This window comes from Podarcis bocagei, assembly GCF_964188305.1.
Source record: "Podarcis bocagei genome assembly, chromosome: W".
Classification (NCBI taxonomy): Eukaryota; Metazoa; Chordata; class Lepidosauria; order Squamata; family Lacertidae; genus Podarcis; species Podarcis bocagei.
In genome coordinates this window covers 63557606-63578277 of record NC_138131.1, presented here as the reverse complement: position 1 = coordinate 63578277, position 20672 = coordinate 63557606, and the positions used below count along the sequence as shown (strand labels likewise).

Sequence of the window (20672 nt, the reverse complement as noted above, 5' to 3'; positions counted from 1 at the left end):
GAATTTAAATTAAAAAAAAAAGAAGGAAGGGACTGGACGTAAGTTTTTGTTCCTGAACAACAAACCTCTGTAGAGATACCAGATTTCCGAATTAGAACGTTTTCGCAGCTGAACAGGACAAGAAACCTGAGAAAGTGAGGAATAAAAAGAACAAAGGACTGATTACGACATGGAAAGAAAAAAGGGAGGAGCGGTAAAGACCAAGGGGGGGGGGGAGATTTGGAATCCAAAGGCTGTGCAACTATTTTTTGAATCTTTTTATATCTTTTATCTTTTATATCTTTATATAACTCTTGTATATCATTTCATTTTGATTGGACATGTTTTTTTAAAAAAAAGGGAATTCGTGGAAGGAAACTGGGGTGGATCTGGGGGAAAAATCTTTTTTTTCTATTTTTGTAAATGATATGGGAGGGAGGTAAGATTGTGTAATTTAAATTGGATAGTGGGTTAAACAAATTAAGTTTTAAATGGGGAGTGAGAGATTGTAGAACTAAATTCATGAAAGGGGAATACAGCTGGGAGGGGGAAGGGGGAGTCCCAGAAAGTTGGTATTGAAAGTAAGGCTTTAAGTGTATTTTATCTTTGTATTTCTATATTTTTTGGAAACTTTAATAAATATGATTTTTTTAAAAAAATGATGACACCTATAAAATCAGCCAAGGCAATTTGCACGGCAGCATTTGTTATGAATAAATGCTGCTGTTCAGTCTGTGAGAAGGGCAGATATATTGATGCAACATCAGAACCGCTCAAAGCTATAGCACGTGAACGTCCTTTGATAACAATGTCTGATGTGGATTCAACAACAGAATAAATGTTTTTAGGTGGGGTGTGTGGTAAATGTAGCCATTCTATAATGCAGATTGTCTTCTTCTTTTCTGTCTGAGCATATAAATTCCTGTTGGCAACAATGGTGTAGCAAACACTGCCAGATGCAGCTTGTGTGCAGCACCTCTAGGTGGTGCATGCGGAAAGGTTTCAATGCTTCACCCACAAAATGTTGACAAAGTGTAGGGGAGTTCCGCATGCCTTGAGGCAGGACAACCCACTGATATCACTGGGTGGGCTGCGAATTGTTATATACTGGCAATGTAAAAGCAAACCGTTCCCTGTCTGCTGGAGCCAGTGGGATGAAGATGGTTCAATGTGGCCGAAAGTCAATTGTTCAGAAATAAGCTGTTCAGAAATAGCTGGTGCCGCTGCTGCTGATTTTTCTTTTGGTAGAGGCCACTGTTCTACCCCCACTGGGGTATCAGTGATCCTGGTTTGCCACACTGGAAACAAGTTGTATCGGTGGCTACAGGCTGGTTTTCATTTAGCGCTGCTGCCAGCAGATGAGCCTTGTGGGTGGCTGTACCAACAGACTGACAAATGCGAAGCATGGCTGCTGTGTCTGTGGCAGGATTGTGTATCATCAGTTGTAACGCAACCTTACAATCCTCATTGGCATTTTCAAAGGCCAATTGTTTGATAATTATTTGTTTGGCTTCAGGATTTTCAATTTGACGACTCACTGCTGTAAGCAGCCTGTCCATAAAGGAAGAATATGATTCTCTTGCCTCTTGCCTGATTGAACCCCACCTTGATTGAATACTGGTGGGTTCTGGGATTTTTCTCATTGCTTGTTTAGCAGCAAGAGCAGTGTCCCTCAATAAGATTTGCAGCAGTGTGGCTTGCACTGAAGCTTGAGTGAAAGGACCACGCCCCATCATGGCATCTATGACGTCTGCAAGGGTAATATTTGGATTATTTCCCCTGATTTGTTGAAACAAAGCTGGAGCATAAGCACGGCAGGCAGTTTCCCATTCGTGGGCAAACAAAACACCTGCTGATGGGGGTAACACTGTACGTGCCAAAAGCTTGATGTCATCTGGAACCAAAAGCTGGGCTAATGTGGCTTCCAAAAGAGCCTGTGTAAATGGGGCTTGAAGTCCATTTGTCCTTACTGACAATTGCAGCTCTTTCAAGATTTTAAAGTCAAAAGGTTGGTGTGTCACTGAAAGTAGCTGGAGTGAGTGCCAAGCCAGGAATCATGCTTCTTTTCAAACCATGTTCTGAAGTTTGTTTCATGATCAGAACAATCCTCTCAAGTGATTGTTTTCACCCTGCTTTAAAAGCAACACTTCAAAGAACGGCTCAAAAAAATAAATACACAAAAAAAAAACCTTAGCAAAACAGGATTCCCAATGAAATGGTCTGCCTCACAGCCAGAGGCTCTACTCCAAGGAAGCACTGAGGAGGACTGTGACAGTTTGGAGCTTTGCTGTGTGTTCTCTGATCTGGTGACACATGCTGTCTGTTGAAGTTGAATGGGGAGGGGCCCTTAGATGTCTGAAAGAGTTCTGGGACTTGCTGGTTAATGGGATTTTCTGCCGTCCTCAGCGGATGCTCAGCCCTTCTGTCTATTCCAGCTGTAGTGTTTCAGAAAGTTGCTTTGAGCCAAACACACTCCCCTTTGAAAGTTTCAAGATCTCAAGTCTCAAATGTTTGGTAGCCAAGAGCATGGCTTAATTAGAATTGGAAACACTATTGAAAAGGTTTACTTTTCAAATACATTTAAGTAGGAATTACTCAGCCTTGGAGAAGCCCCTTCCTTGGGTCTCTGTCACTCACCTGTCAGTCACTCATCCATTCTGAATGGGTAGAAAGAAGCACAGAGCTATGACATACAGAGAGGCGTCAGGCAACCTCACTGGAGGAGGACTGGTGATTCTGGCCATGTATCTGAGTCAGTAATCACAACGCAGAGAATTGCCAGAGTTAGAATTAATCATCCTAGCAGAGACTGCTTAGAAGTATGGAATTCAACAACAATCAATCATGCAGAGATGCAACGGAGAACATTTTCTGAAATTAGAAAAAGCTGCCCAGTGCTGGGGAATGACCCCAGTCATGTCCAGTGTGGGAGAGACATGGCAGGATTAACCACCCTGTGCTCTTTCAGCAACTTTCTCTGTGGTCAAGAGCTGTAGGTGCTCATCAAATGGAAGCCCTACTTCCATCTACTGCTCTGAAGTAGGGTCATCTCTGCCTCCAGGTTTTCAACTTTTATGTACATCTTCTGAAAATGCACAAACCTTTTCTCTTGTATGAATGATGCCAGGTTTTAGCTCACTGGTTCCTTTATTTTATCCAGTTTTCTGTTTGGAATCTTAATGGCTCCCCCTTTGTATTTTTTTTAAAATAATTTTTATTAACTGGCTAATCACATCAAATTAAATCACATCATATAAATTCCAAATTACAAAGCCAAATTTTTAAATTTTGTTGGGGGAACCCATACTTCAAGATCCAAAGGGGGATTCAGATCATCTTCTTTACTGCGTTAATGTCCAAATCAGTCCCAATCAGTCCAAACAAAGTTCATAATTCTATCCAGTCTTATCTTGGTGTTTCCACATCATATCTTATTCATATAATTTCTCTTTTTCCTTTACGATCTCTTCTGTTGGTCTCCTTAAGCCGATAGCAAGTATAATAATCCTGTGTGGATTTCCCGTTCCTCCACTAAGTCCAGATGGTTTCCATATATCTCCTTAGTAGATAACCTCGTTCTTTCCATCGTAAATTTTGGCATTTGTCGCTCTTAAGTCCCACCGAGGAGTTGATCCACGATATGTAAACAACTCTATTTCTCTCTTTCTCCTCCCAGACCCAAGAGCTCCAACAATGCCTCCCAAAATGGCGACGGCATTTTTAACTGCGTCATTCCAGAACTCTTAGCTTTCCAGCTTCATCTTGAAACATTGCTTTGGATCGAAAGTTTATCTCCACACAGCCTTAAATCCACAGCTTAAGTCCTTAGTTTCTGACTCATTAGGGGAGGGGATTCTTGTTAAATCACATAAAAAAAGGAAGGCAGGTTTTCTCCCCCCTCCCCCATTTGTCATACCATATCTTGACGTATCTTCTCATATTTTATTCTTGTCTTGTTATCAGAGATCTCTTCTGTCAGCAGTCTTTACTCCCCTTTTTCCTTGAAGCATGTGCAATTAATCTTGTCCAAATTGTTTCTTTTAAAGATCATTTGCAACTAGCGGCGCGAATCAGGAACGGCGTCCAGGAGAGCCGGAAATCCCACAGGAGGGCTTTGTGCCTAGTGCCCCCACCCCCATAAATTCGGGGGTGGTATAGGGCACAGCAGGCAAGGGCCGTCCGCCCCCCACAATCCTGGGGGGGGGTTAGGGAGGCTAATTACCCCCATCATAGCCTCCAAATTACCTCGTGTGGGTCGGAGAGATGTTATTGTCAGCCATCTTCCGATGCGCCACCTAGTGGCCCCCAATGGCTCCCCCTTTGTAAAAGCCTTTCCTCAGGAAAGTGGATAAGGCAAAAGAGGAGACCCATATATTGTAGGTGCCTTGGAGGGGTCATGTTTGCCTCCACACAACCATGTGCAGAAGAGTCATGGTTGCTCCTGACAGGAGCAGCCTTTGACACCACCACCACCTCCCCAGGAGAACACAAAGCTAGCGTATTTAGTAATGAGAATATTTTGTCTCCCCAAATACCGGTAGTCTTGCCACTTGTAATGTTTTTATTGGGAGGAGGAATAAGGAATTGCACCTCCTCCCAATTGCTTAGCCCAGCCATACTGAATTCTGTCTGTTGATCACACTCAAACACAACAAGGGACTAGGGATGGAGGAGAAATGTGATTCAATTTGCATTTAAAGGCAAACCTACTTAATTTGCACTTCCCAAAACAAAATGAGTACTGAAGTGCAGCCATTGTTTGAAATCCACACTTGCTGAATTTTGCAAGGTTGTCCTCCAGTCAAGCCATGTGTCCAGAAATGCATGTATTAGGGAAATAACATACAGAAATGTATTACATTAATTTAAATTGTTTTACAAAAATACATTAGGCAAGTTATACATACAAACTATGTGCATGTTATGAGAAATTTGCACTAAAAATGCTGGTGATTTTTTCTTTTAATTGCAAACTGATGTGGGAATGTGGCAAAATATTTTTAAGGTGACATGGAAATGAGGAGAGCTAAACTTAAGACATGGGTATAGCCAAGGAGGGGCAGATCCAAAAATATTATTGAAAAGCATTGAAAGTACTCAATTATCTGAGGTTCTGCTCCCCCTCAGCAGAAGCCTGGCCCCCACAATGTCTTATTTATGGTGTATTTTTGCCTGTGACTTAAGAAACTGAAACTGAAAGATTCTACCGTCCTTACAAGGGAAGTAACCTAGGCACTATCTCTCATTCAGTTCTGTAGCTTGGGGGTTCCTTCTACTGGAACCTTCGCCAACCTGGGGCTGGAAGCTGCAGGAGGGGAGGAGAGGGCTCTTGAGCTTGGGTCCTGCTTATGGGTTTCCCTTTGGGGCATTCACTGTGGGAGCAGGATCCTGAATTAGATGGGCCATTGGCCTGACCCAGCAGGTTTTTCTTAGTTTCCTATGTTCACATGCTGGTTTAAGAATAATCAGTGTAGGTGATGTATTTTGGAGAGGTTCTGGCCCTATCGGGTTCTTTATAAGGGTGCTTTGTATGCTGCCATTCTTTCTGAAGGCACCTTGGTATCTCTGGTCCCAACCCATGCCCTCATGCCATAGACCTGGCTGTTCCTTTCTCTCCTTGCAGGCTGAAGAGAAGCAGAAGGCCTCAGCTGCATTTGCTCAGCTCCACACTGCCATGGAGATCCTGGGAATTGTGGTGGAGGAGCAGAAGGCCATCTGGCGAGTTTTGGCCGCCATCTGCCACCTGGGTGCTGCAGGGGCTTGCAAAGGTAAGACTAACGGCTGGCAAAGGTGGCATTTTGGGCTGGGTGGTTCTACAAGGAGACTGCTGTGCTGGATCCATCTGCTGCAGCCTGAGAAAGGAGATGATGGAGATGTCCCTGCTTTGCAGGCTGCATGGTGCAGCATTTCAGAAAATCAAGCCATCTGCTTGGGCTCATTTGTCTGAATTTCCTGCCCCCTTTTAGCCTATCCTTCTAGGAGCATTACAGAACGTCAATGGATCTCAGTTCAGCCTCTCTGCTTGAGAGGCTGCTGTTTTCATATAATGCTGGTCTTGCACAAGGCCTGCTCTTGGGAGATCCCTGGAGTGGGAGGAGAGCCAGAGAAAGTGCAAGACCTTCCAATATGTGTTCTGTCTGAGCCAGCAAGCAGAGTGTGCCACCCACTGCAGAGTTGGCAAAATGTTAAGCCACTTGCTATCTTACATAAAACCATAGAATTGTAGAGGGCTGCCTCATGGAAACAAGCCTGTTTTTTGCTGCTCCAGAGAGTGGTACCCAAACCAACAGATTCAAATAACAAAAGAGGAGATTCTGATTAAACTGGGAAGAACGTTCTGAAGATAAGAGCCATTTAACGGTGGAACAGACTCCTTGGAGGCTTTTAAGCAGAGGTTGGATGGTCATCTGGCATGGATACTTCAGTTGAGATTCCTGCATTGCAGGGGGTTGGACTAGATGACCCTTGGGGAGGCCCTTCCAACTTTACAATGCTATGATTTCCTCAACACCCCTCAGCCTCCCGGGCTGCTCACACGTCCTGATCTGAATATGCCTCCTAGTAGGAGTTGCCTTATTGTGGCGTTCCCTGGGCTTTGAAGAGTGGTTGCCTAGGAAAGCTGCAGAATGCAAATCCCTGGGGTGATAATTTTAGAATGAGAGAAGGGACTCTCACAGCCACCCCTTGGCTCCCTTAAAATTAAAATGTGGACTAAATGTTCAGCACAACAGTAGTCCAAGAGGATAGCAAAATCATACAAGGATCATGAAAGTGTATTATCAGAGATGGCTACAAGCAATGCTTCTGTTCCAGAGTCATAGAATCATAGAATCATAGAATCATAGAATCATAGAGTTGTTATAGACCACAAGGGCCATCGAGTCCAACCCCCTGCCAAGCAGGAAACACCATCAGAGCACTCCTGACATATGGTTGTCAAGCCTCTGCTTAAAGACCTCCAAAGTAGGAGACTCCACCACACTCCCTGGCAGCAAATTCCACTGTCAAACAGCTCTTACTGTCAGGAAGTTCTTCCTAATGTTTAGGTGGAATCTTCTTTCTTGTAGTTTGGATCCATTGCTCCGTGTCCGCTTCTCTGGAGCAGCAGAAAACAACCTTTCTCCCTCCTCTATGTGACATCCTTTTATATATTTGAACATGGCTATCATATCACCCCTTAACCTCCTCTTCTCCAGGCTAAACATGCCCAGCTCCCTTAACCGTTCCTCATAAGGCATCCTTTCCAGGCCTTTGACCATTTTGGTTGCCCTCCTCTGGACACGTTCCAGTTTGTCAGTGTCCTTCTTGAACTGACATGTGCTGCCTATGCACTGGTGGAGGAAGAGGGGACGGGCGGAGCGCACCACCCCCGGCAGAGCAATCCCAGTGGGGTTCCATCGTGGTTGCCCCCCCCCCGCCCACACTGGGCGCCCCACCCCCACAGGCGGCATACCGCGCCCCCAGGACGCGTGCCAGCCCTGCCCCCGCCTGCTCTCTGCCCTCAGTGCCGGAGCATGAAGCTCTGCCACTGTGCCTATGCACTTGTTTATCCATCTGGCTCCATTTTGAATTTGCACCCTCAGCCTTCATTACCATTTTATTATGGTAATGAACAGAGTTGAGTCTGATACTGCTGGCTCCTCTATCAGCTCCTACCCATCAGTCTCCCAGGTGCCATCAACACTGCCTGGCTTTGCAACTGTATTTTATTTTCTTCTGATTATGATTTGGTGTTGCTGTGTCTGAATTATAGCAAGAAGAATCTTCATCTCTGTAGCATGTCACAGCACCATTAATCAACTATAATTATTTTAAAATTTGGAAAGTTCACTGCTTAGGATGATGTCCTTCACCTGCCAAATGCTTAATACCAGAGTTTCCTGTAGATAGTATGAAATATCCAGGAATTTTAGTGAGGCTCTGGGTTCAGTTCTGGAATCAAGCCTTTGATACCCTGTCTAAGGCAACATCCCTCCCTTTTGACAGCAGTGGCTTGTTGATTTCTAAACAGCGGATCACTTCATTGCCCTGTAATGCTTCATTCCAGATTTTTGAAGATTACTTGGGAATTGCAAAGAGTGTGATTGCATCCCCATGTTCCTGCTTTTTTATTGCTGCAATTGTCACATGATAGTTTGGTGATTATGGGTGACACACTGCATGGAGATTTCCCTTGCATTTTGAATAGTTGGAGCTTGGTTTCCAATAGTAAAATTACCACTAAAGTTCATGGGTTATTACTAAGGTGGTGGTTGCTACTGCGGCTTCTGCTTCTTCTCCAGCTCATTGCACACAGCTCTTTACAACAAAAGTCTTATCAGTGGCAACCTGCCCATTCTGTCCATGGCCAATGCTTAGGCCACATTCAAGTCATACCTTTAAAGCACTATGATACCTCTTTAAACAGTCATGTTTTCCCCAAAGGATTATGGGAGCTGTAGTCTGTTAAGGGTGCTGAGCATTGTTAGGAGCCCCCTATACCCCTCCCAGAACTACAGTTCTCAGAGTTTCCTGGGAAGAGGGATTGATTGTATAGCTACTCTGGGAACTGTAGCTCTGGGAGGGTAGGGGAGGAAGTTTCAGACATACGTAGGTGATAGATTCTATGATTCTATTATTCATCTCTGTTATAATCTTTTCCAGCAAGGTCACATCAGGAAAAGTTTGGTTCTCACGAAAGTAGCTTGACTAGGCCAGATACTTCCTAGTTTATATCTTCACCATATTGCGGGCAACGGAAGGGTGTTGTCTCTGCAAACTAATGAAGTTCTGTGAGGGGGCTACGAATCTCCTGACAGCTCTCAGCATCCTCAACAAACTACAGCTCCCAGGAAGCCATGACTGTCTGAAGTGGTGTCATAGTGCTTTATAAGTGTATGCCGTGGGCACAGGAGCTGAGTAGACCTTTGCTCCCCAAAAGATTCCTTGTGATTGTGCCTTCTGGCAGCCAAGCAAGTACCTGTGTTGCAGCTCTGAGCTTCCCATCAGGGTCCACTGCCATCTCCTGAGGTCCGGAGAGGGAGCATCAGGGATCAAAAGAGGGCTCAGAATGTGGTCAGGGTGGTTTTCGGTGGTGGTAAGAACAGCCAAGGCGGTTCAGGTTGCCTTGTGGGGCTTCTGAAGGTTCTTCCAGGTCCTCATTTGTTCTCTGTGGGGTTTCTTGCCTCTTTCATATAGGAGGTCTCCATGAGATCTGGGCTAGGCAAAATTTTGGCCTGTTTGGAAGAACTGAATACCAGGCTGCTTCAAGACCAGCTATTTAGTGAGGCACATCCTGCTTCATTCAATCACTTTACAGGGCATCCACATGTCTGCACAAAATCTGACATTTTTCAGGGGTTTGGGAGTGGAAAAATAAATAGCTCTCCTTTCAGCAGCTCACCCTTTGCTCCAAAAATCGATTCTGTTGCCAAAGGGAATCAAAGGACTCACAGATTTAAAAATGGATCAAAGTAAAATAGAAGTGGACTAAGAGAGAAAAAGATGAATTAGTTCCTATAACTCCAGTCCTCTGCTCTTCCTGCATTCAGTGGTATTCTTGTCAGGGACTTTTTTTATTAATGTATTTGTTTGTTTGGTTGGTTTTTTTTGTTTATTAAACTTCTATCCCAAAGTTGCCCAAGGCAGCAAACGTGATAAAATGATAAAAACCTCTTAAAAACATACCATTCCAGTAGAGATGCAGACTGGGAAATATTTAATCTTAAAAGGCTTGTTGGAAGAGGAAGGTCTTCAACTGGTACCAAAAAGAGGTGGCACCTCTCCAGTCATAGAATCACAAAATTGTAGAGTCGTCTAGTCCAAGCTCCTGCTAAATGTAATATTCAAGGGAAGGGCATTCCAAAGGCCAGGTGCCACAAAACTAAAGGTGCGACTCCTGTATTTTGCAGAACACACCTCTTAATAAGAGGGTATCTGCAGGAGGCCTTTTCCTGCAGAGCACAGTGATTGACAGTTGGGGGGGGGGTCTAAAACCCTAGGTGCCTAGGGTCAAAACGATCCCTTTGAGTAGTTGTCGAAGCCAGCCTTCGACAATCTTTGGGGTTGGCTAATTTGAGTAGCCAACCCCAAAGATCAAAGTCTGACAGTCCTTCATGTTGAATGTGAACAGCTGGCTTCGCAGATGGTGTAAACAGGAACGGTTTGGATTCTTAGATCACGGACTACAGTTTCTTGAAGATGGACTTCTGGCAAGCGATGGGCTGCACCTCACAACGGTTGGGAGAAATGTTTTTGCCAAAAATCTCAGAAACCTCATCAGGAGGGCTTTAAACTGACTAATGTGGGGGAGGGAGACAGTGCTCCTGAAGGCAGGAGCCTATCAATTGATGAAGATGATCATCCAAATGTCATAGACCAAATGGAGCAAACAGCACGCGGACCTAGTGGTGGGAGGAAAAAATCCTTAAATAAGAGATACGGGGGAATGATTAATGGACTTCAATGTCTGTACACTAATGCGCAAAGCATGGGAAATAAACAAGATGAGCTTGAGCTCTTGGTACAGCAAACTAAATATGACATAATAGGCATCACTGAAACCTGGTGGGATAAGTCCCACAATTGGAATGTAATAATGGGGGAATACAATCTATTTCAGAGAAACAGACCAGACAAGAAAGGAGGAGGAGTGGCGTTATATGTCAGGGATGTATATACCTGTGAAGAGATCCAAGATTTAGAACCTCAATGCCAAAGTGAGAGCATTTGGGTCAAAATTAAGGGAGAGAAGAATAACAGGGACCTCATTGTGGGAGTTTACTATAGATCCCCAAGCCAAACTGAGGACATAGATGATGCCTTCCTGGAACAGATGGCCAAGCATGCAAAAGGAAGGGAGATAGTAGTAATGGGGGACTTCAATTACCCGGATATTTGTTGGATGTCAAACTCAGCCAAGAGCATAAGGTCAAACAGATTCCTCACTGGCCTTGCAGACAACTTCATTGTCCAGAAAGTGGGAGAAGCAACAAGAGGAACAGCCATTTTAGATCTGGTCCTAACCAATGTTGATGATCTGGTTAGTGGGGTAGAAGTGGAAGGATCATTAGGCGCGAGTGATCATGCTCTTCTGAAGTTTACTATACAGCGGAAAGGAGCAGCCAAGCATACTAGGACTCAATTTCTTGACTTTAAGAAAGCCGACTTCATAAAACTTAGGGAAGTGCTGGGTGAGATCCCATGGACAGTAATACTAAAAGGAAAGGGAGTTCATGATGGCTGGGAGTTTGTTAAGAGGGAGATACTAAAAGCACAACGTCAGGCAATACCAATGAGACGGAAACATGGAAGGTGCCTAAAGAAGCCAGGGTGGCTATCTAAAGAACTTTTAACTGAGTTAAGATTAAAAAAGGATGTGTACAAAAAATGGAAAAGGGGGGAAACCACCAAAGAGGAATTCAAACAAATAGCCAGCACGTGTAGACACAAAGTCAGAAAAGCTAAAGCACAGAATGAACTCAGGCTTGCTAGAGAGGTTAAAAGCAACAAAAAAGGCTTTTATGGGTATGTTCGTAGCAAAAGGAAGAACAAAGAAACAGTGGGGTCACTCAGAGGAGAAGATGGTGAAATGCAAACAGGGGACACAGAAAGCGCTGAACTCCTCAATGCCTTCTTTGCCTCAGTCTTCTCCGATAAAGAAAACAATGCCCAACCTGAAGAATTTGAAGCAAATGATTCAGCAAAGGAAACACAGCCCAGAATAACTAAGGAGATAATACAAGAATACTTGGCTAGTTTAGATGTATTCAAGTCTCCAGGGCCAGATGAACTGCATCCAAGAGTATTAAAAGAACTGGCAGATGTGATCTCAGAACCACTGGCAGTCATCTTTGAGAATTCCTGGAGAACAGGCGAAGTCCCGGCAGACTGGAGGAGGGCAAATGTTGTCCCTATTTTCAAAAAGGGGAAAAGAGAGGACCCAAATAATTACCGCCCAGTCAGTCTGACATCAATACCAGGGAAGATTCTGGAGCAGATCATTAAGCAAACAGTCTGTGCGCACCTAGAAAGGAATGCTGTGATCACCAATAGTCAGCATGGATTTCTGAAAAACAAGTCATGTCAGACTAACCTGATCTCATTTTTTGACAGAATTACAAGCCTGGTAGATGAAGGGAACGCAGTGGATGTAGCCTACCTTGATTTCAGCAAGGCATTTGACAAGGTGCCCCATGATATTCTTGTAAAGAAACTGGTAAAATGCGGTGTGGACTATGCTACCACTCAGTGGATTTGTAACTGGCTGACTGACCGAACCCAAAGAGTGCTCATCAATGGTTCCTCTTCATCCTGGAGAAGAGTGACTAGTGGGGTGCCACAGGGTTCTGTCTTGGGCCCGGTCTTATTCAACATCTTTATTAATGACTTGGATGATGGACTCAAGGGCATCCTGATCAAATTTGCGGATGACACCAAACTGGGAGGGGTTGCTAACACCCCAGAGGACAGGGTCACACTTCAAAACGACCTTGACAGATTAGAGAACTGGGCCAAAACAAACAAGATGAATTTTAACAGGGAGAAATGTAAAGTATTGCACTTGGGCAAAAAAAATGAGAGGCACAAATACAAGATGGGGGACACCTGGCTTGAGAGCAGTACATGTGAAAAGGATCTAGGAGTCTTGGTTGACCACAAACTTGACATGAGCCAACAGTGTGACGCGGCAGCTAAAAAAGCCAATGCAATTCTGGGCTGCATCAATAGGAGTATAGCATCTAGATCAAGGGAAGTATTAATGCCACTGTATTCTGCTCTGGTCAGACCTCACCTGGAGTACTGTGTCCAGTTCTGGGCACCACAATTCAAGAAGGACACTGACAAACTGGAACGTGTCCAGAGGAGGGCAACCAAAATGGTCAAAGGCCTGGAAACGATGCCTTATGAGGAACGGTTAAGGGAGCTGGGCATGTTTAGCCTGGAGAAGAGGAGGTTAAGGGGTGATATGATAGCCATGTTCAAATATATAAAAGGATGTCACATAGAGGAGGGAGAAAGGTTGTTTTCTGCTGCTCCAGAGAAGCGGACACGGAGCAATGGATCCAAACTACAAGAAAGAAGATTCCACTTAAACATTAGGAAGAACTTCCTGACAGTAAGAGCTTTTTGACAGTGGAATTTGCTGCCAAGGAGTGTGGTGGAGTCTCCTACTTTGGAGGTCTTTAAGCAGAGGCTTGACAACCATATGTCAGGAGTGCTCTGATGGTGTTTCCTGCTTGGCAGGGGGTTGGACTCGATGGCCCTTGTGGTCTCTTCCAACTCTATGATTCTATGATTCTATGATTCTATGATTCTAATGTCACTGAGCCTCCCTGCCAATTCGTGTATGTTATTTAAGTGTCCGGTGATGTTCAAGGATTGGTCAGTCACATATGTGCAACATTCGGCGCCTATCAAAGCACAGGTCCCCCCTTGACAAAAAAACGTCTGTAGCAATCCTCGTTTGTAACCTACCTCAGAGAAGTCAGATACCAAAGAGTCTGTTATCTGAGTGGCTTCTTGCATGAACTTCAGGAGGATGTCGGTGAGTCTGAGAATGTTGACGTGGTTAGATCCAGCTCCGTAAGCAGGGAACAGTGCCCGACTCACAGTCTCTCCATTGGCAGCGATGTCAGAGAGATCTGACAGGTCCTTTTGTTCCCTTTCATTCCCCTGTCTCCCGGGTGGTAGATGTGGGGTGACCCTAATCCCAGGGACAATGTATCCGACAAAGCAAGACCCAGACATGTGTGGGCTTATCCAGGTGTATGCCCGGTGTCTGCACACCCAGAACAAGCCACTGAGGAACGATTCCATTCTGCCAGATGCAAAGGTCTGCAATAGCATAAGGTCTGAGTGTTGTGGCTTCCAAGTGGGTGGGTGGCCGACTGCGTTGGCCCAGGCGAGGGTGAGGTTTGGAAAGGTCTGGGAACGCGTCGGGTTGGTGACAGTCACTTGTCCTGTGGCTAGAATCTTATATAATAATAATAATAATAATAATAATAATAATAATAATAATAATAATAATAATTATTATTATTATTATTATTATTATTATTATTATTATTATTATTATTATTATTATTTATTTATTTATACCCCGCCCATCTGGCTGAGTTTCCCCAGCCACTCTGGGCGGCTCACAATCAGTGTTAAAAACAGTACAGCGTTACATATTAAAAACTTCCCTGAACGCGGGACTTCCGGTTCCGGTCGCAACCAGTGAGGAAGCGCGGAGAATTCGCTCCCGGTTCTCTGGGCTCTGCGGAGGCTTGGGGGGAGACGCTAGGGCGTAGCGCACCCCAAAAACCTTAAGGGGGGTACCCTTAGGGGATAGGTCCCCAGCAGCGTGGAAGCGGCTGTGCCGTCTCTCGGAGCCGGCAGGGCGAGAAGACGAGAAGACGAAGGGCCGCCAGCGCGATTTGGGAAAGCACCGACTCCGCAGGGTGACGCCTCGAGCTTCAGCTGGGAAAAGCGACGGGCCTCCTTAAGACAAGAACAGGACCCTCAGCGTTTCCTTTTTTAACGTTTTTATAAAACGCATTTTTAAAAGTGCAAAGTTGGTGGTGAAGCTGGGAGGTGCCTAGCTGTTTTTGATTTGTGTTTGGGAGTTCACTCGGTGGCGGATTTATGACGGCGCAGAGGGAAAGTCGATGGCTTGAGGAAGTTCTGGAAAGTCTGCCTGAGTGAGTGCAACTCAGACCGAGGACTGAGAATAACGTGACTATAATGATTCAAGAATTTATATAACATTAGTGGATATTAAGGACTAATTGAAACTTGGTGAGTTTCATAGAGATTTTCCTGTTGTTTTTTTTTTTTTCCTTGTGTAGTCTATGTTGACCAAGCCGCAGCGGTCTCTACGCGGCTTAAGCAGCTCCACGTTTCTATGCTATACAGGCTACCCCTTGTTTTTTATAGTTTATAATTAAGACTTCTGGTGCCCCTCTGCCTCCTCCGGAGGGAGTGTGGAAGGTGTGTTGAGGTGGTGACCAAACTTGCAAAACTTGTAAAACTTGCAGCCAAGAAGAGAGCTAAAGGATTAAAGTGAGGGGACCCTAAAGACTTCTCCTTTGCCGCCCCTCCCTGCTCTTCTCCCGCTGTCCCTTTTCCTTCGTGAGAGGACTCCCCCGGTGGTTGGATTCGGACCAAGGGGAATTAAAGTAGACGAGGCTGCGTGGCTCTTTGATCAGCTCGACGCAGTTTAGAAAGAACTGTGCATACCACCACGACTTGGATCCTGACTGTAGTATGTAGAAAAGAAACCTCTAATTGGATTAAATTGGACTAAATTGGACAACACACTATTAAGGCCTGATTACGGGCAGCTAAATTTCTTTGCTCCTGGGACTCAAGATTGGCAGAGGTAACTGGTCCAGCGAGAGTGAAGTGAGAGAGAACGTCAAGATATTTGGTGGGGTTTTCCCGCATCCCCGTGTTGGTACTTTATCTTGGATTTACCATAGAAACTTTCGTTTTGGGGTGTTTGGGGATTACGTTTGGATACCATTACGAAAGGAGTGGTTAAACCTGGTTGGAAACTCACCCTTCTTTGCATATAATTGTTGATAATTGGGGGTTTTAAAGGGGAAGGAATTCTGTGGGGAAGGGAGCCTGGGAAGGGGAGAGATTTGAAGATGACGGGAAAGGATGGAAAGGACTGGAAGAAAGGGGGTGGGACGCCAGGGGAAAGGAAGCTGTCCCGTCAGGAGGAAATTAAAGACCTAGATAATTTATGGGCCAAAATAAAGGAGGAATTTAAGCAAAATGTATTATATATGGAAAGTAAATTAGGGGAGGTGCAGGAGAGGATTGATAAAAAGATAGAAGGAGCAGTTGGAGAACTCTCAATTAAAATTCAAGATCTCTCTGTTAAGTCCAAATTGATTGAAGAATCCAACAAAAGGATGCAGAAAGAGATGAGGGAACAAAAAAAAAGAGACAATGAAGGTAAAAGAAGAATTAAGAGAGCTAAGCAATTCACAAGATAGGATTTGGGACAATTTAGCCATGGCAGAAATGCGGCAAAAACAGCTGCATTTAAAATTTAGGGGAGTAGTAGAGGAAAAAAATGAAGATATAAGAGGGAAATTGATTAAAGAACTCTCCAATTGGCTTGGTTTAAAAGAGGAAGAGATGGCACTTACCATAGAAAATGTATTTAGGATGACAAGGCCCAAATATTTAAAATCTAATAAATTCCTGGGGGATTGCTTGGTAATCTTTAATTCTTTGGAAATGAAAAATTTAATTTTAAAAAAGAGCTACCATAATAGATTAAAAATTGATGGAAGACCTATTATTATATACAAAGAAATACCGGTCAGGTTATTACGTAAAAGAGAGGGATATAAACAAGTGGTGGCCGTTTTGAAGAGAAATGGGATTCAATTTAGATGGGAGTTCCCAGAAGGGGTCGCCTTTTTTTACAAAGATAAAAAATTCAGATTGATGGACATACAAGAGGTGGAGAAGTTCTTGAGAAGATATGAAAAAGATTTAGGAAAGGCAGAGAACAGATACGGGACTAGAGAGGAGGGGGTGGAGGGGGAGGCAGGGAGCGGACGGGAGGGGGTGGGGGAGAAGGAGGAGAGGGTAGTAGAAACAGACGAGGAAGATGACGAGGCCGTAGTGGGAGCGGAGACGGCAGAGGAGGGGGAACTCTCAGGAAACAAAGGCGGTAGACTATAGTTTGGGACCCCGGTTAGAGGTACAGTAACTGATAAAGGAAAACAATAACACACGCATTAAAGTTTTTGTCATGGAATGTGAATGGGTTGAATGAGAAAGTGAAAAGGAATAAAATTGAGAAAGTTTTGAAAAATAAGAACTATGACGTAATCTGCTTTCAGGAAACCCACATTGCCAAGAAACATAAACATATCCTGGTGAATAAAAAACTGGGAGTAGAGTTTATTAATTCGGAGGTAAATAAAAAAAAAGGAGTAGTGATATATGTTAAAGAGAAGTGGGAGCCTGTACAGATATGTAAAGATGAGGAAGGAAGAATCCTAGGGGTTCAATTAAACTTCCGGGGGGGAAAAATTAATGTTGTGACCGTTTATGCACCGAATACAAACAGAGCAGAATTTTTCGAGAAACTTGAACGTATTTTATTAGAACTAGATGCTCAGAAATTAATCCTGCTCGGGGATATGAATGGAGTTCCAGTACCGGATCTGGACAGGAGTGAAAAGAAGGGGAAATTGAATAGGGGGAAATTGCCAAAATCTTTCAATGATATGGAGGAAAATTTAGATTTAATTGACATTTGGAGGCATAAACACCCCACTGTTAAGCAGTTTACTCATTATTCTGAACCCCACCAGAGTTGGGGCAGAATCGACCAGATCTGGATGACAAGAGTGCTTTCGTTGAGAGTAAAGAGATGTGAAATTCAACCTAGGACACTTTCTGATCACTGTGCCCTGGCTATGGAAATAAAAAATGAAGTAAGGGGACAGTACAGGTGGAGGATGAACGAGAGTCTACTCGAAAACGATGAGGTGAAAGAAAAAGTTAAAAATACTATGAAAGAATACTTGGATTTAAATCTGAATAAGGAAGCCACCATTGATATTGTGTGGGACGCCAGTAAGGCGGTCTTAAGGGGACTCTTAATACAACAAAACAATTATAGGAGGAAATTAAGGGAACAAAAAAAAGAGGACATCCTCACTAAATTGAGAGCCTGTGAGAGAAAACTGACTATAAATCCGACAGATGATGAGACCATTCGAGCCTCTAAAGTGCTGCAGTCTCAATATTCAGCGATTTTAAATCAAGATATAGAATGGACAATTAAATTTATGAAGCAGAGGTATTTCGAATCCGCGAATAAAATGGGGAAGCTACTTGCGTGGCAGTTAAGAAAAAGAAAGAAACAAAACGTGATAAATAAAATAATAGTGGAGGAGAACATCATTGAAGACCCAGATGAAATAGAAAAAAAGTTCATTCAATTTTTCGAAAAGCTGTATAAAAGAGGGGAGGAAGATAGCGTAGAAATTAAAAATTATTTGGATCATAGCGGAAGGAAATATATAACAGAAGAGGATAGAGTACAACTGAATAAGGAGGTTTCAGTAAATGAGGTTACAGAGGCTATTAGCAGGATGAAGAATGGAAAGGCCCCTGGGCCGGATGGTCTGCCCTCAAAATATTATAAAACGCTAGGGGAATATATAGCGCCGGTGCTTAGAGATGTCATAAATAACATCCTCCAGGGAGGGAAGATTCCTGGTTCCTGGAAAGAGGCATATATAACCTTGATTCCAAAAACAGAAACTGAAAAAACAGATATAAAAAATTATAGACCAATCTCATTGCTTAATAGTGATTATAAGATTTTCGCTGATATTATGGCTAGTAGACTTAAGAAGCTACTAATGAGATACATACATAAAGATCAAGCGGGGTTCCTTCCTAACAGACATCAGAAAGATAACGTTCGCCATATATTAAACATCATTGAATATCTAGATATGAGAATAGATATCCCAGCTACACTAATCTTTATAGACGCTGAAAAAGCTTTTGATAATGTTTCCTGGGAATTTTTATCACAATGTTTGGATAAGGCAGGTATAGAAGGCCCCTATATGAAAGGCATCAAGGCAATATATTCAGAACAACAGGCCAGGCTGATTATAAATAACAATCTGACCAAACCTTTTAAGATTATGAAAGGTACAAGGCAGGGCTGCCCACTGTCCCCCTTGTTATTTATAGCGGTATTAGAGGTGATCGCAAATAGAATAAGAGAGGCAGATGACGTGAGGGGAATAAGAATTGGGAAGAAAGAATTCAAGCTGAAGGCGTATGCCGATGATCTGGTCCTGTCCTTGGAGAATCCAGTGGAGAGTGCTGGTAGGGTGGTAGAATTACTGGAGGAATTTGGTAGATTGTCAGGATTTAGATTGAACAGGAAGAAAACAAAAATCTTAGTAAAGAATCTGGATGATCAGGAAAAAAACCAGTTGGAAACAAAGATCGGCATTAAAATTGTGAATAAAGTAAAATATCTGGGAATTTGGTTATCACCGAAAAATATAAATTTGGTTGAAGATAATTATAATAAGGTATGGCATGAAATAAAAAAAGATTTGGACACCTGGCATAGGCTGAAACTTTCATGGACGGGAAGGATGGCAGCAATTAAGATGTGCATTCTGCCGAGACTATTGTTCCTGTTCCAAAATATCCCGATAATAAAAGGCACCTCCTGTTTTAGGAACTGGCAAAAAACCCTGACCAAGTTTATCTGGCAGGGGAAGAGAGCCAGAATAAAATTTAAATACTTAACAGACTCAAGAGAGAGGGGCGGCTTTGCAGTCCCAAATATAAGGCTTTACTACGAGGCAGCTTGTATATGCTGGATAAAGGACTGGGCCACCCTTAGGAACACAGACCTATTAGATTTGGAGGGCTTTGATATAAGGTTTGGGTGGCATGCCTACCTATGGCAGGAGAAAAGGGAAGTTCATAGAGGTTTTACCAACCATATAGTCAGAGGCTCATTATTGGAAGTGTGGAATAGGTATAAAAAAGTGGTTGAAAAAGGTATCCCGTGGTGGCTCTCCCCAGTTGATATTATCAAAATAAAAAAAATAAATATGATAGGTGAAAGATGGACGTACGAGGATCTTTTAGTAAAGACAGAGGAAGGGTGGAAAGTAAAGCCCTACGAAGAGTTGAAAGGAAAAATAAAAGAATGGTTACACTTTCACCAGATTAATGCACTGTGGGGTGAACATAAGAAACTGGGGATGAATGAAAAAAAATCGAGATTCCAGTTGGAAATCTTAGAGAGTAATGACAAACTCCTCTCCAAAATGTATAAACAATTACTAGAATGGGATACTAAAGAGGATTTGGTGAAGGGAGTAATGATAAAATGGGATAGAGACCTCGGACATAATATTGAATATAATAAATGGCAGATACTCTGGAGGAAAGGTATGAAATTTACAGCGTGTGCAACTCTTCGTGAAAATCTAGAGAAAATGATGTACCGCTGGTACCTGACCCCAGCAAAGTTAGGAAAAATGTATAAATCTGTAGACAACAGCTGTTGGAGATGCAAAGACAAAGTTGGGACCTTTATCCATATCTGGTGGACCTGTGATGTAGTGAAGGACTTTTGGGGTCAAATTTATGAGGAATTGAAGAAAATTTTAAAGTATAATTTTCCCAAAACTCCTGAGTTGTTTCTTTTAGGGATGATTAGTGAGGAAATTAAAAAATTAGATCAAACTTTTGTACAATACGCTATGGCCGCAGCGAGGATTTTAATAGCGCAAAAATGGAAATCCCCTGACGTCCCCACGATTGGCGAGTGGCAACTGAGGTTATATCAATATATCGAGCTAGCTAGACTAACACAAAAAATAAGGCAAAATAATACAGTTAAACATAAAGATGAATGGATTAAATTTTTAAATTACTTTGAGAAAAACATGAGAATTAACAACTTATCAGTAGACAATAATTAAAGCCCTCGACGTACAATGTTTATGACAATATCACTGCAGAAGTAATGTAAGGATATGTATTCCAAGACCGAGATGAAAGGAAGTTTATTTTTTGTTAGTATTTCTGTGCTTTTCTTTTTTCTTTTTTATTGTTTTTGTTTGTTTGTTTGTTTTTCTTTTTTCTTTCGTTTTTTTTTCTTTTTTCTTTCCTGATGGATATATATGTATATGTATACGTAT

General features: G+C 43.0%; 1 pseudogene across 1 annotated transcript in view; it reads right to left on the bottom strand.

Moving 5' to 3' along the window:
* Positions 1-20672, bottom strand: part of LOC308578205 (protein CIMAP1C-like) — a 797869-nt pseudogene that overhangs the window by 683645 nt on the left and 93552 nt on the right. The window lies entirely within an intron of this gene.